This window comes from Panthera onca, chromosome C2 (genome assembly GCF_046562875.1).
Source record: "Panthera onca isolate mPanOnc1 chromosome C2, mPanOnc1 haplotype 2, whole genome shotgun sequence".
NCBI lineage: Eukaryota > Metazoa > Chordata > Mammalia > Carnivora > Felidae > Panthera > Panthera onca.
Window position 1 is genome coordinate 9,340,768 of NC_138347.1, and position 15,055 is coordinate 9,355,822.

At 41.7% G+C, this 15,055-nt stretch overlaps 1 protein-coding gene and 1 pseudogene across 1 annotated transcript in view; both read right to left on the reverse strand.

Moving 5' to 3' along the window:
- The window catches only part of LOC132675561 (carbonyl reductase [NADPH] 1-like), a 35,213-nt gene that overhangs the window by 9,672 nt on the left and 10,486 nt on the right, over positions 1 to 15,055 (reverse strand). The window lies entirely within an intron of this gene.
- On the reverse strand, positions 12,576 to 13,548 carry LOC132677023 (phosphoribosyl pyrophosphate synthase-associated protein 1 pseudogene; annotated as a pseudogene).

Below are 15,055 nucleotides of genomic sequence, written 5' to 3' on the forward strand. Positions count from 1 at the left end.
TTGGGTGCAGAAACATTTATAATTGTTAGCTCTTCTTGATGGATAGACCTCGTAATTATTATATAATGCCCTTCTTCATCTCTTGTTACAGCCTTTACTTTAAAATCTAGTTTGTCTGATACAGGTATGGCTACTCCAGCTTTCTTTTGACTTCCAGTAGCATGATAGGTAGTTCTCCATCCCCTCACTCTCAATCCAAAGATGTCCTCAGGTCTAAAATGGGTCTCTTGTGGATGGGTCTTGTTTTTTGTTTTTTTGTTTTTTGTTTTTATCTATTCTGATACCCTATGTCTTTTGATTGGAGCATTTGGTCCATTTACATTCAGTGTTATTATTGAAAGATATGGATTTGTGTCATTGTGCTGTCTGTAGGTTTCGTGCTGGTAGTGATGTCTCTGGTCCTTTGTGGTCTTTGCAACATTCCACTCACAGAGTCCTCCTTTGGATCTCTTGTAGGACTGGTTTAGTATTGATGAAGTCCTTCAGTTTTTGTTTGTCTGGGAAAACGTTTATGTCTCCTTTTATTCTGAATGACAGCCTTGCTGGATAAAGGATCCTTGGCTGCATATTTTTCCTATTCATCACGTTGAATATTTCCTCTGCCACTCTCCTCTGGCCTGCCAAGTTTTAGCAGATAGGTCTGCTAGTACCCTTCTGTGTCTACCCTTGTAGGTTAAGGCCCTTTTGTTCCTAGCTGCTTTCATAATTCTGTCTTTATTTTTGTATTTTGCCAGTTTCACTATAATATGTTGTGCAGAAGATCAGTTCCTGTTACGTCTGAAGGGAGTTCTCTGTGCCTCTTAGATTTCAGTGTCTGTTTCCTTCCCCAGATTGCGGACGTTCTCAGCATGATTTGTTCAAGTACACCTTCCGCCCCTTTCTCTCTCTCTTCTTCTGGAACTCCTATGATACAGATAATATGTTTCATCAAATCGCTTAGTTCTCAAAGTCTCCCCTTGTGGTCTAGAATTTTTTTTATCTCTCTTTTTCTCAGCTTCATCTTTTCCATAATTTTATCTTCTATTTCACTTATTCTCCCCTCTGCCCCATCAATCCTCGCTGTCACTACCTCGTTTATTTTGCACCTCATTTACAACATTGTTTAATTCATCATGACTATTTGTTAGTTCCTTGATCTCTATAGCAATAGATTCTCTGCTGTATTCTATGCTTTTTTCAACCCCAGTAATTAATCTTACGACTATTCTAAATTCGTTATCAGTTGTATTGTTTTTATCTGTTTTGATAATTCTTTAGCTGTCATTTCTTCCTGGAATTTCTTTTGAGGAGAGTTCTTCCATTTCACCATTTTGGCTCATTTTCTGTTCCTTATGTGTTTTAAAAGCTTGTTATGTGTCCCACACCCATGAGCAGTACTATGTTAAAGACGGGTCATACATTATCCAGGGCCTGGCCTTTCAGCAGGTGTTTTTTGGAATGTGTTACTTGCTCTCTGTTGTCGTGACCCTGGTTGCTTTATCTTCCTACTCAGTAGTGATGTTTTGGACCCTCCACCAGGTGTGCCTTGAAGTAGCCCTGGAAAAGGAAACAAACAAAACAAAAAACAAGCAAACAAAGAAAAACAAAAAACCCACAAAAAACATACAAAATACCAGCAATAACAAAAAAACAATGGGGTGGGGGTGGTGTTTATGGAAGAGGTCTTATCCCATACAAAGAGATTAATGACAGGGGCGAGGAAAAAGGAAAGAAAAGAAAATTGATCAGGCAGAGAAACTATAGGGCTTAATCCAGAGAGGGAGGAAAATAGAGGAGATAAAGAACAGGTGTGAAGAGAACAGATTACATATGTCTGTTTAAGCAAACCAACAAACAGAATAACCAGACTAGAGGAGGGAAGAAATAAGGATAAAAGGAAAAAAGAAAACACATATAATAAAAATTGTCCAAGAGTTAAATCAGAAAATGCAAAACTGCTGGGTGCCCTGAAAGCCCCACGGTTAGAGATTGAATCTTTCTCTATCCTGGTCCATCGTTTTTCTCTAGTCCATATATAGTCCTACACTTCCACAGCCCCTCTTCTCTTCTCTTTGTCTTGCCACAGAAGGGGATCCCTCCCATCTGTGCCTATGCTCCCTGTTTTATCTCTCCCAGTTCACAATCACACACCTTTGACGTGCCAGGTTGTCCCTGTGGGCCCCTGGAGATGTCTCAGTCACTCTGCAGCCCGGACTCTTGGAATTCAAAGTCCTTTGGCCTCAACCCTGTTGTGATTGAGGGACGAGGGAACTTTGGGTCCCCCTACTGCTCCACCATGTTGGATCTGAGTCATTTATCATTTGTAGCTGGAGGGGGCATTCTAGCAGCTAGGTGTCACAGGACTTGGAACCCACACAGGGTTGGGGAACAATGACAGGCAAGCCAAATGCAAAACGGAAGGGTCTCACAGGTGGAAAGGTGCGCAAGTCTGACCTCATGCCCCAGTCAACAACAGGATACCTAATGTCAGACATGAAGCCATCAAAATCCTAAAGGACAAAGCAGGCCAAAACCTCTTTGACCTCAGCTGTAGCAACTTCTCAGCACGTCTCCGGAGGCAAGGGAAACAAAAGCAAAAATGAACTATTGGGACTCATGAAAATAAAAAGCTTCTGCACAGCAAAGGAAACAATCAGCAAAACTGAAAGGCAACCAACGGAATGGGAGAAGATATTTGCAGTTGAGGCAGTTTGAGATGATGGTGGGGTTCATGGCATTCGGAGCTGACAGCCAAGGAATAATTCTTAAGATGTCTTTGGTGTAAAAAGGTACTTTTATTAAAGCACAGGTCCAGGACCCATGGACAGGAGAACTGCTAAGTGTTATTTATTTAAGTGATCTCTGCACCCCAAGTGGGGCTTGAACTCATGACTCCAAGATCAAGAGGTGCATGCTCTTCAGACTGAACCACCCAGGCACCCCCTCTATTTTTAGTTTTTTTTTTAAATGAGAATTTCATTTTAATTTTTTTTTTTAATTTACATCCAAATTAGTTAGCATGTAGTGCAAAGATTTCAGGAGGAGATTCCTTAGTGCCCCTTACCCATTTAGCCCATCCCTCCTCCCACAACCCTTCCAGTTTGTTCTCCATATTTATGAGTCTTATGTTTTGTCCCCCTCCCTGTTTTTATATCATTTTTGTTTCCCTTCCCTTATGTTCATCTGTTTTGTCTCTTAAAGTCCTCATATGAGTGAAGTCATATGATACTTGTCTTTCTATGACTGACTAATTTCACAAAGCATAATACCCTCCAGTTCCATCCACGTAGTTGCAAATGGCAAGATTTCATTCTTTTTGTATGCCGAGTAATACTGTGTGTGTGTGTGTGTGTGTGTGTGTGTGTGTGTGTGTGTGTGTGTGTGGTGTATATATATGTATATATACCACGTCTTCTTTATCCTTTCATCCATCAATGGACATTTGGGCTCTTTCCATACTTTGGCTATTGTTGATAGTGCTGCTATAAACATTGGGGTGCCTGTGTCCCTTCGAAACAGCACACCTGCATCCCTCGGATAAATACCTAGTAGTGCAATTGCTGGGTTGTAGGGTAGTTCTATTTTTAGTTTTTTGAGGAACCTCCATACTATTTTCCACAGTGGTTGCAGCAGCTTGCATTCCCACCAACAATGCAAAAGAGATCCTCTTTCTCTGCATCCTCGCCAACATCTGTTGTTGCCTGCGTTGTTAATGTTAGCCATTCTGACAGGCGTGAGGTGGTATCTCATTGTGGTTTTGATTTGTATTTCCCTGATGATGAGTGATGTTGAGCATTTTTTCATGTGTTGCTTGGCCATCTGGTTGTCTTCTTTGGAGAAGTGTCTATTCATGTCTTTTGCCCATTTCTTCACTGGATTATTTGTTTTTTGGGTGTTGAGTTTGATAAGTTCTTTATAGACTTTGGATACTAACCCTTTATCTGATACGTCGTTTGCAGATATCTTCTCCCATTCTGTCGGTTGCCTTTTAGTTTTGCTGATTGTTTCCTTTGCTGTGCAGAAGCTTTTTATTTTGATGAGGTCCCAGTAGTTCATGTTTGCTTTTGCTTCCCTTGCCTCTGGAGATGTGTTGAGTAAGAAGTTGCTGTGGCCAAGATCAAAGAGGTTTTTGCCTGCTTTCTCCTTGAGGATTTTGATGGCTTACATTGTCTTACATTGAGGTCTTTCATCCATTTTGAGTTTATTTTTGTGTGTGGTGTAAGAAAGTGGTCCAGGTTCATTTTTCTGCATGTCGCTGTCCAGTTTTCCCAGCACCACTTGCTGAAGAGACTCTTTATTCCATTGGATATTCTTTCCTGCTTTGTCAAAGATTAGTTGGCCATACGTTTGTGGGTCCATTTCTGGGTTCTCTATTGTGTTCCATTGATCTGAGTGTCTGTTCTTGTGCCAGAACCATACTGTCTTGATGATTACAGCTTTGTAGTATAGCTTGAAGTCCGGGATTGTGATGCCTCCTGCTTTGGTTTTCTTTTTCAAGATTGCTTTGTCTATTCGGGGTCTTTTCTGGTTCCATACAAATTTTAGGATTGTTTGTTCTAGGTCTGTGAAGAATGCTGGTGTTATTTTGATAGAAATTGCATTGAATATGTAGATTGCTTTGGGTAGTATCGACATTTTAACAATATTTGTTCTTCCTATCCAGGAGCATGGAATCTTTTTCCATTTTTTTGTGTCTTTCTTCAATTTCTTTCGTAAGCTTTCTGTAGTTTTCAGTGTATAGATTTTTCACCTATTAGGTTAGATTTATTCCTAGGTATTTTATGGTTTTGGGGGCAATTGTAAATGGGATCAATTCCTTGATTTCTCTTTCTGTTGCTTCATTGTTGGCGTCTAGGAATGCATCCGATTTCTGTGCATTAATTTTATATCCTGCAGCTTTGCTGAATTCATGAACAGTTCTAGCAGTTTTTTGGTGGAATCTTTAGGGTTTTCCATATAGAGTATCATGTCATCTGTGAAGAGTGAAAGTTTGACCTCCTCCTGGTCGATTTGGATGCCTTTTATTTCTTTGTGTTGTCTGATTGTAGAGGCCAAGACTTCCAATACTATGTTGAATAACAGTGGCGAGAGTCGACATCCCTGTCTTGTTCCTGACCTTAGGGGGAAAGCTCTCAGTTTTTCCCCATTGAGGATGATATGAGCCTTGGGTTGTTCATATATGGCTTTTATGATCTTGAGGTATGCTCCTTCTATCCCTACTTTCTTGCGTCTTTTTATCAAGAAAGGATGCTGTATTTTGTCAAATGCTTTCTCTGCATCTATTGAGAGGATCATATGGTTCTTGTCCTTTCTTTTATTGATGTGATGAATCATGTTACTTGTTTTGCGATCATTGAACCAGCCCTGCATCCTGGGTATAAATCCCACTTGGTCGTGGTGAATAATTTTTTTAATATATTGTTGGATCCGGTTGGCTAATATCTTGTTGAGAATTTTTGCATCCATGTTCATCAGGGAAATTGGTCTATAGATCTCCTTTTTAGTGGGGTCTCTGTCTGGTTTTGGAATCAAGGTAATGCTGGCTTCATAGAAGGAGTTTGGAAGTTGTCCTTCCATTTCTATTTTTTGGAACAGCTTCAAGAGAGTGGGTGTTAACTCTTCTTTAAATGTTTGGTAGAATTCCCCTGGAAAGCCATCTGGCCCTGGACTCTTGTTTTTTGGGAGATTTTTGATCACTAATTCGATTTCTTTACTGGTTATGGGTCTGTTCAAATTTTCTATTTCTTCCTGTTTCAGTTTTGGTAGTGTATATGTTTCTAGGAATTTGTCCGTTTCTTCCAGATTGCCCATTTTATTGGCATATAATTGCTTATAATATTTTCTTATTATTGTTTTTATTTCTGCTGTGTTGGTTGTGATTTCTCCTCTTTCATTCTTGATTTTATTTATTTGGGTCCTTTCCTTTTTCTTTTTGATCAAACTGACTAGTGGTTTATCAATTTTATTAATTCTTTCGAAGAACCAGCTTCTGGTTTCATTGATCTGTTCTACTGTTTTTTGGTTTCAATAGCATTAATTTCTGCTCTAATCTTTATTATTTCCTGTCTTCTGCTGGTTTTGGGTTTTATTTGCTGTTCTTTTTCCAGCTCTTTAAGGCATAAGGTTATGTTGTGTATCTGAGATCTTTCTTCTTTAGGAAGGCCTGGATTGCTATATACTTACCTCTTATGACCGCCTTTGCTGCGTCCCAGACGTTTTGGGTTGTGGCGTTATCATTTTCATTGGCTTCCATATACTTTTAATTTCCCCTTTAACTTCTTCCTTAGCCCATTCATTCTTTCATGGGATGTTCTTCAGTCCAAGTATTTGTTTCCTTTCCAAATTTTTTCTTGTGGTTGATTTTGAGTTGCATAGTGTTGTGGTCTGAAAATATGCATGGTATGATCTCGATCATTCTGCACTTGCTGAGGGCTGATTTGTGTCCCAGTATGTAGTCTATTCTGGAGAACATTCCATGTGCACCGGAGAAGAATGTATATTCTGCTGCTTTAGGATGAAATGTTCTGAATATATCTGTTAAGTCCATCTGGTCCAGTGTGTCATTCAAAGCCATTGTTTCCCTGTTGATTTTTTGATTAGATGATCTGTCCATTGCTGTGAGTGGGGTGTGGAAGTCTCCTACTATTATGGTATTACTATCAATGAGTTTCTTTATGTTTGTGATTAATTGGTTTATATATTTGGGTGCTTTCACATTTGGCGCATAAATGTTTACAATTGTTAAGTCTTCTTGGTGGATAGAACCCGTGATTATGATATAATGCCTTTCTGCCTCTCTTGATACAGTCTTTATTTTAAAGTCTAGATTGTCTGATATAAGTATGGCTACTCTGGCTTTCTTTTGTTGACCATGATAGCATGATAGATAGTTCTCCATCCCCTTATTTTCAATCTGAAGGTGTCTTTAGGTCTCAAGTGGGTCTCTTGTAAACAGCATATAGATGGATCTTGTTTTCTTATCCATTCTGTTAGCCTGTGTCTTTTGATTGGAACATTGAGTCCACTGACGTTTAGAGTGAGTACTACCATTACAATGCTTGTAGAGTTGGAGTTTCTGGTGGTGTTCTCTGGTCCTTTCTAATCTTTGTTGCTTTTGGTATATATATATATATATATATATATATATATATATATATATATATATATTTATATTCATCTTTTCTCCCCTCAGAGAGTCCCCCTTATAATTTCTGGCAGGGTTGGTTTAGTGGTCACAAACTTCTTTCATTTTTGTTCGTCTGGGAAACTTTTTATCTCTCCTTCTATTTTGAATGACAGCCTTGCTGGATAAAGACTTCTTGGCTGCATATTTTTCTGATTCAGCACATTGAATATATCCTGCCACTCCTTTCTGGCCTGTCAAGTTTCTGTGGATAGGTCTGCTGCAAACCTGATCTGTCTTCCCTTGTAGGTTAGGGACTTTTTTTCCTTTGCTGCTTTCATGATTCTCTCCTTGCCTGAGTATTTTGTGAATTTGACTATGATATACCTTGTTGATGGTTGGTTTTTGTTGAAACTAATAGGGGTCCTCTGTGCTTCCTGGATTCTGATGTCTGTGTCTTTCCCTAGGTTAGGAAAGTTTTCCGCTATGATTTGCTCACAGAAACCTTCTACCCCTATTTCTTTCTCTTCCTCTTCTGGGACCCCTATGATTCTGATGTTGTTCCTTTCTAATGAGTCACTGATTTCTCTAATTCTTAAATCGTGCTCTTTTGCCTTAATCTCCCTCTTTATTTCTGCTTCATTATTCTCCATAAGTTTGTTCTCTATATTGCTGATTCTCTGTTCTGCCTCATCCATCCTTGCCACCGTGGCATCCATTCGTGATTGCAGTTCAGTTATAGCATTTTTTAAATTTCATCCTGACTAGTTTTTACTTCTTTTATCTCCGCAGAAAGGGATTCTAGTCTATTCTCAACTCCAGCTAATATTCTTATTATCGTGATTCTAAATTCTGGTTCAGACATCTTGCTTTTTTTATCTGTGTTGGTTAAATCCCTGGCTGTCGTTTCTTCGTGCTCTTTCTTTTGGGGTGAATTCCTTCATTTCGTCATTTTGAAGGGAGAAAAGGAATTAATGAGGTATAAAAATTAAAATTAAAAAATAGTAAAATCAAAAAATTGAAAACACACACAAAATCGAGTAAATGACTAGGTGTGTTTGGTCTGGGTGTTGAAAGTAGTTTGATAGATTAGAGAAAAAAGGTGGGGGGGAAGGAACAAAAAAAGGAAATCATTTGAAAATTTGAAAAAGTGAGTACACTGAAGGAGAATAAAATAAAGTGATGGAAGTAAAAGAGAGTTTGAAATAATTTACACACAAGTAAAAATATAGTAAAAAATTAAATATTTTTAATAAAAATTGAAAATAAAAATGAATTTTTTCTCTTTCTGTATTCAAGAAAAAGAAGTGAAAAAGAGAAAAAAAAAAGAAAATTGAATAGGTGGACCTGCTAACAGATTGAAATACGAATGAAATTGCTTTGTTTTCCCCTAGAATTCAGACTATGAAGTACTTTATAGTCCAGAAACTGAGCAGGTTGTGAGACTTGTGTTCCTGAGGAGTGAGGTGGGCCCAGTTGGGCAGGGCTTAGTGTAATGGCTCCGTTCTCCACTAGATGGCGCTGCTAGCCTACTGAGGTGGATTGTTGCGATGCCCGTAGGTGCATTTGGGCAGGTGCGGGAGCAGTGAAAATGGCGTCACCCAGCTACCCAGTCTCTAGTATTGGAACTCTGTTCTCCCGGATCAGCAATTATGCACCTGTCCTCTGTCTTCAACTTTTGTCTACTCCCCACTTTTTCAGTGTCCATGACCAAGCCCCAGGCAGTACCTGTGTCCTGAATTTTGTCTCAGATGTGGCTGTTTTCCCCTTAATTCTGAAGGACTGCGGCTTTGACCCGTTCTGCCCCTCTGTGGGAGGGTCTCACTGAACAATGGCTGAATGCCAGCTGCACTCAGGAATGCTCGCTTGCTGGACCCTGTTGCTGCCGGTGCCCTGAGACTGTGGCCAGGTGCCAGCCTGCCTCAGGAAAAGTTTGCAAGATAGTGTAGCAGCAGCGTTTCAGGGATTATGGGAAATCACAACACACATCTGGCACCAGCCTTCACCCTTAACGACCGTGTTCCAGCACCAGTAAATGTGCCCATTCTCTGGGGTCTGCTGGGCCCAGGTTGCCTCGCAGCCTCTACCAAATGTCCTTCCAGCAGTGAAACCGCTTCTCCCCATGTGGCCTGTGAACCTGCCAGATCCCACTCTGTTCCTAGGGATTCGCTGTTCCCACCAGACCACCTCCAGGTATGGAGCTGTGGAGTTGCAGACTCTGTGCTCCCCTTGTTTACGGTCTTAATGGAATTTAAACCCTCTGCTTTCTCCTTTGTTAGTTTAGTCCCTGCGGCTGTTTCCACTTTTCCACTTTCTGTCCAGCTGCTTTTGGGGAGGGGTGCTTTTCCCATATCCCCCCTCCCCCTCCCCCTGTCTCTGTCCTCTCTTTGCCCGCAAAAGCAGCTCCCTGCCCACCAGGACTTCTCATTCCCCAAGTTCACCTCTCCTCGCCGCATACCTGTTGAATTCTGTGGTTCAGGTTGTGCAGATTGTTGTGTTAATCCTCCAATCAGTTTTCTAGGTGTGCAGGATGGTTTAGTGTTGGTCTGGCTGTATTTCATGGACGTGAGACACACACAAAACTTCCATGCTGTTCTGCCATCATCTCTATTTTTAGTTTTTAAAGGAACCTCGTACTGTTCTCTATATTGGCTGCATCAACTTACATTCATAGCAACGGTGCATAAGAATTCCCATTTCTCTACATCCTGCCCAGCATTGTTTTAATCTCTTGTCTTTTGATGATCATCATTCTAACCGGTTGAGGTAGTATCTCACGACTTTGATTTGCATTTCCCAGGTGATGAGTGATGTTGAGTACCTTTTAATATACCTGTTGGCCATTGGTATATTTTCTTTGGAAAAATGTCTATTCAAATCCTTTGCCCATTTTTTAAATAGATTGTTTTTTTTGTGGGTATTTTTGCTATTGTGTTGTATAATTTTTTAATATATTTTTGATATTTACCTCTAACTAACTATATATATATATATATATATATATATATATATATATGGTTTGGAAATATTATTTCTCAGTCTGCAGGTTGTCTTTTCATCTTGTTGATGGTTTCCTTTGCTGTACAAAAGATTTTTAATTTGATGTAGTCCCACTTGTTTGTTTTTTGTTTGGTTGTTTGTGCTTTAGATATCATGTCAAAAAAATCACTGCCAAGAGTAGGGTTTTTTATTAAGTTTATTTATTTATTTTGAGAGACAGACTGTGTGTGTGAGCCGGGGAGGAGTAGATAGGCAGAGAGAGAGGGAGAGAGAGTATTCCAAGCAGGCTCCGTGCTGTTAGCACAGAGCCCAACATGAGGCTCAAACTCACTAATGATATCGATTTCTGAGCCAAAACCAAGGGTTGGATGCTTAACCGACTGAACCACCCGGGCGCCCTATGGTTTCTGGTGTTACATGTAAATATCTTTAATCCATTATGAGTTAATTTTTGTGAGTGGTGTAAGGTAGAAGTCTAGTTTCATTTTTTTTTCCATGGGACTATGCAATTTTCCCACCACCATTAAAAAAAAATGTTTATTATTTTGAGAGACGGGCAGAGAGAGAGGGAGACAACGAACCCCAAACACTCTCCACACTGCCAGCCTGAAGTCCCACATGGGTCTCAATCACAAGCTGAGCCAAAATCAAGGGTCGGACACTCATTCCTTTGAGCCACCCAGATGCCCCTCAGCCCCATTTTTTGAAGATAATGTCTTTTCTCCATTGAGTATTCTTGGCTCCTTCGTCAAACATGCTTGGGTGTGAGGGCTGTTCTTGAGGCCACCACGGTGGCTATCCCTGTGGCGCCCTGGAATTGGTTTCAGGCCTCTGTATTCAGAGGGACTCAGGGAAAAGGGGTGCTGCTTATACTTATTGGGAACACTGTGGACTTGGAGGAAGACGTTCTCCCTGCAGTTGGTATGAACCAGTATCAGGGCTGTGTCTGACAGGCTGGACTCCATGGCTGAAGAGGGAATCAACTGTGCCCATGCTAGGCTGGAGAAGAGTTTCTGGAAGACTGGGGATCTGTATTACCCATAACACTGGTGAGGCAGCTGAACTGGGAGATGATGGTCTAAGGGCCCTTAGCCCTGTCCTTAGGACCCACCTCACTGTTTGTTCTAGAGCAGTATTGCCAAGGTTAGAAAAACCACCATTTCTGTACATTTCTGGTGAATATGTAACATACTATTACCTCTTTGCAGAGGAATTAGTTCCTGTCTGTTTTTTTTAATTTTATTTTTTAATTAAAAAAAAATGTTTATCAATTGTGAGAGAGTGAGAGAGCATGAACATGTGTTTTTTAATTTTTAAAAAATGTTTTACCAATTTTGAGAGAGTGAAAGAGCATGCACGTGCACACATGCAGGGGAGGAACAGAGAGAGAGAATCCCAAGCAGGCTCCACCCTGTCACTGAAGAGCCTGACACAGGGCTTGATCTCACGAACCATGAGAATGCGATCTGAGCTGAAATCAAGAGTCTGATGCTTAACCGACTGAGCCACCCAGACACCCGATGACTAGGTAATTTTAAATGCTGGATAGAAAGGTCAAGTGCAGCCCTAAGTAATGCAGTTGACAAAAGTGTCACCTGTCACACAAGAAAAAGTATATAGTTAGTTCTATATTTTAAAACTTTAGGTTTTTAAGTCCAATATTCCAACACTGATTTGACTTTGATGCTCAGGAAGGGGATGGAACGTACAGATGGAGCCTCACGTCTAGGGTTTGGGACCATCCGTGGACCTGGAACACCTTTTATTTTGTAGGCATTGTTTTCCACACAGTCTGGACAGAAGTCAGTCACCGTGAAGGCGGGAGAGCCTTCACAGCTCTGCAGTGTAGTGAACAGACTAGGAAGACCACAGATTCTTTTCTTTTCCATTGAAGAGCAACACAGGTATTGAGAGAGAAAGGATGCTACTGTCTAATCAGACCTCCTTGCTAGGGGTCGTGCCACACATGCTTCGTTGTTCACTGGCTGTGGACATAGCAGCTTCTCACAGACTACTAGGGTTTTCCACAAAAGACTCGTGTGAGGTTAACCGGGAAGAGGACAACTAGACTGGCAACAGTGCCAGGGCACTCAGCTTCCCTAATCAAGATCCACATCAACACACGCATGTCTCTGGGGTGGAAACGACTGCCAATTACGGAGTTAAGACCTTATCTGCCTTTTGCTCCTTTTCCATATTAATAAGATTTGGAGATTCTTTTCAGGAAAGTGTCTGTAACTTTTGTTTAAGGGACAGGATGACACTGGCAGACATTTCAGGCCATTTATCCATGAACTCTGTCTTCCCCTTAACCATCTTAATGCCTCCTACCTACCAAACCTGGCAAGAGAGACCATCTGACTCCAGGCTGTTTGTAGTCCTCCCCTGAAAGGAAACACTTTGTATGTAAGTTGATGGCACCGCTTTCCACACGTTTTCCTCGGGAGCTCCACAGTCCAGGCAACCGTGGCACCTAGTCCTCCGCAGTGATGTTTCGGGAAAAGGTAGGCCATGGACTCCCCATTGTGGATTCTCCGAATTGCTTCAGAAAGAATCAGACTGATACCAGCAGTCTCTATCTTGGGACACTGCGGCTTCCGCATGCCGTGAGGGACAGTATTCGTCACCACCACCTCATCAATGGAGGACTCCTCACTCAGGCAGGGTCCTCTGCAGACAGGATGCCTTCAGTGGCCGTGACATAGATCTTGTAAACCCTCTCTCTTTCAGTGTCTCCGCAGAAGCAACACATCTTCCTGCATCATCCATAATGTCATCCACCATGCAGTGTGCCCACCATCATCTCGGACTACAGTTATCGGCGGCTTGTCTTTGGCCATCATCAGCGGCAACCCCAGACCTGGGTGGACAGTAGCATTTTTGACCACTGGGGAAGAATGACGACCTTCATCCATGTCCCGCTCTGTACCCTGGGCTTCTGCGTGGATTACAGCTAACCCCAGATGGAGTCTCTCAGCATATGACTGGGCAGCATCAGGAGACTTTGCTACAATGACTGCATTCCTGTAATTCAGAATTTCTCCCTGGTTATACTGCAACACAAAGGGTGAGGCTCTAAGGTTGTACATGGGAAAGCTGCAAACGCCTTGTATTTACTTTTGATGAAGATCTTTGGTGATCATGTGAGTTAAACCTGCTTTTGCCAGAATGTTCGCCAAGAATTTACACACAATGGAATGAACCCCTCTTCCTCACCTTGCTCTGCTTGCTGTAGGGGAAATAAGGGATGACTCTAGTGATGTTCCTGGCACGGGCTGTCTTCAGTGCCTAAGCCATGCTCAGTAACTCCATCACAGCTGTATTCACATCTCTGGGTCTTGTCTGTATAATGAAAATATCTTGGCCATGAATAGATTCTTTTATTTCAAGTCTTGTTTCTCCATTGGTCTCTTGATAGACCACAGATTTCCCCAGCTCAGCACCAAGATGCCCAAGGCCACCTAGGACTGGGGCAGAACTTACACTCACTGCGACCTGGCCTTGTAGCCACCTCAGAGCCAGTAGGACCTGTCAATGGAAATGAAGGACATGCATCTATTCCTGGAAGGGAAATTGTTTTTTTTTTGGGGGGGGTGGGGGTGGAATTGATCCTACAGATACCCTCCCTGGGGTACAAAATGACAGCAGGGCAAGGATGTTCTTTAAAAGCTCCCAGCCAAGTTGTTGCAAAGGTCACAAAATTATCCAGCAAGATGATAACGGTTGTAATTTTTCTAAGTGATACATTACAAGTTGTTTACCGTCATCAAACAGGTACAAGTGTTTGATCTGAACACGGCATGGCTGTGTCTGTAAACTTCAGTAATCCTTTTGGGTCCTAGTGTCTGTGTATGCAGTACTTGCTGGTAGACAGTGCCCTCTGGTGGTTTAGTGGCCAAACTACATGGCGTCTGGATCCATTTCTGTGACCATCATACAAAGTACCACAAGCTGGGGCTTAAAACAACAGAAAGGTATTTTCTCACGGTTCTGGAGAGCAGAAGTCCAATATCAAGGTGTTGACGGGGTCGTTCTCGCTCTTAAAACTCTATCAAAGAATCCTTCCTTGCCTCTCCCAGCTTCAGGTGGTCGCTGGCACTCCTTGGGATTCCTTGGTTTGTGGTTACATCATCCCAACCCCTGCCTTCTCTTCTGTATCCTCCTCCTTTTTTATAAAGACACCAGTCATTGGACTTAGGGCCCTTCCTGATCTAGCATGACCTCATCTTTTTTTTTTTATGTTTATTTAGTTTTGAGAGAGAGAGAGACAGACAGCGAGTGAGCAGTGGAGACATAATTGCTGAGTGTGTGTGTTCCTTGCCTTTGACTGAAGGCAAAGAACTTTCCGAACTCTTTGTTCTTCAAGAGCAATACTTTGGTACAACTGGTAATCCTAGGGAGAGCTGCCAGGAAGAAATGCCAGAGGTTTTTACCTGGGGGATCTTTAAGGTAATCTGCCAAAACTTACATTGAGTCACCAATGTGGCCAAACTGCTAAGTAAACAAGGAACATGGGGATCTTACTTTTCCGGGGCTACCGTAACAAATGATTACAAACTGTACCCAGTTAAAACAACAGCGATCTAGTCTCTTGAAGCTCCAGAGGCCAGAGGTCTGAAATCAAGGTGCTTCCAGGACTGTGCACTCTCCGGTTTCTAGGGAAGACCCTTCCTTACCTCTTCCCTCTTCTGGTGGCTAAAGGTGTTTCTTTGCTTATGGCTACATCAGTCCACTCACTGCTTCCATGTTCACAGGCCTCCTCTTCATCCTCAAAACTTCCTCACCTCTGTAAATAAGGGTACATGTGATGGCATCGAGGACCCTCCAAGATAATCCAGGATAGGTTCCACTGCTTGAAATCCCAACTTAATGCATTTGTGACAATATAGAGTAACATTTATTCTTTTGCCACATGTGTTAATCAGTCTAGAATCTCCAGAGAAAATTGAACTG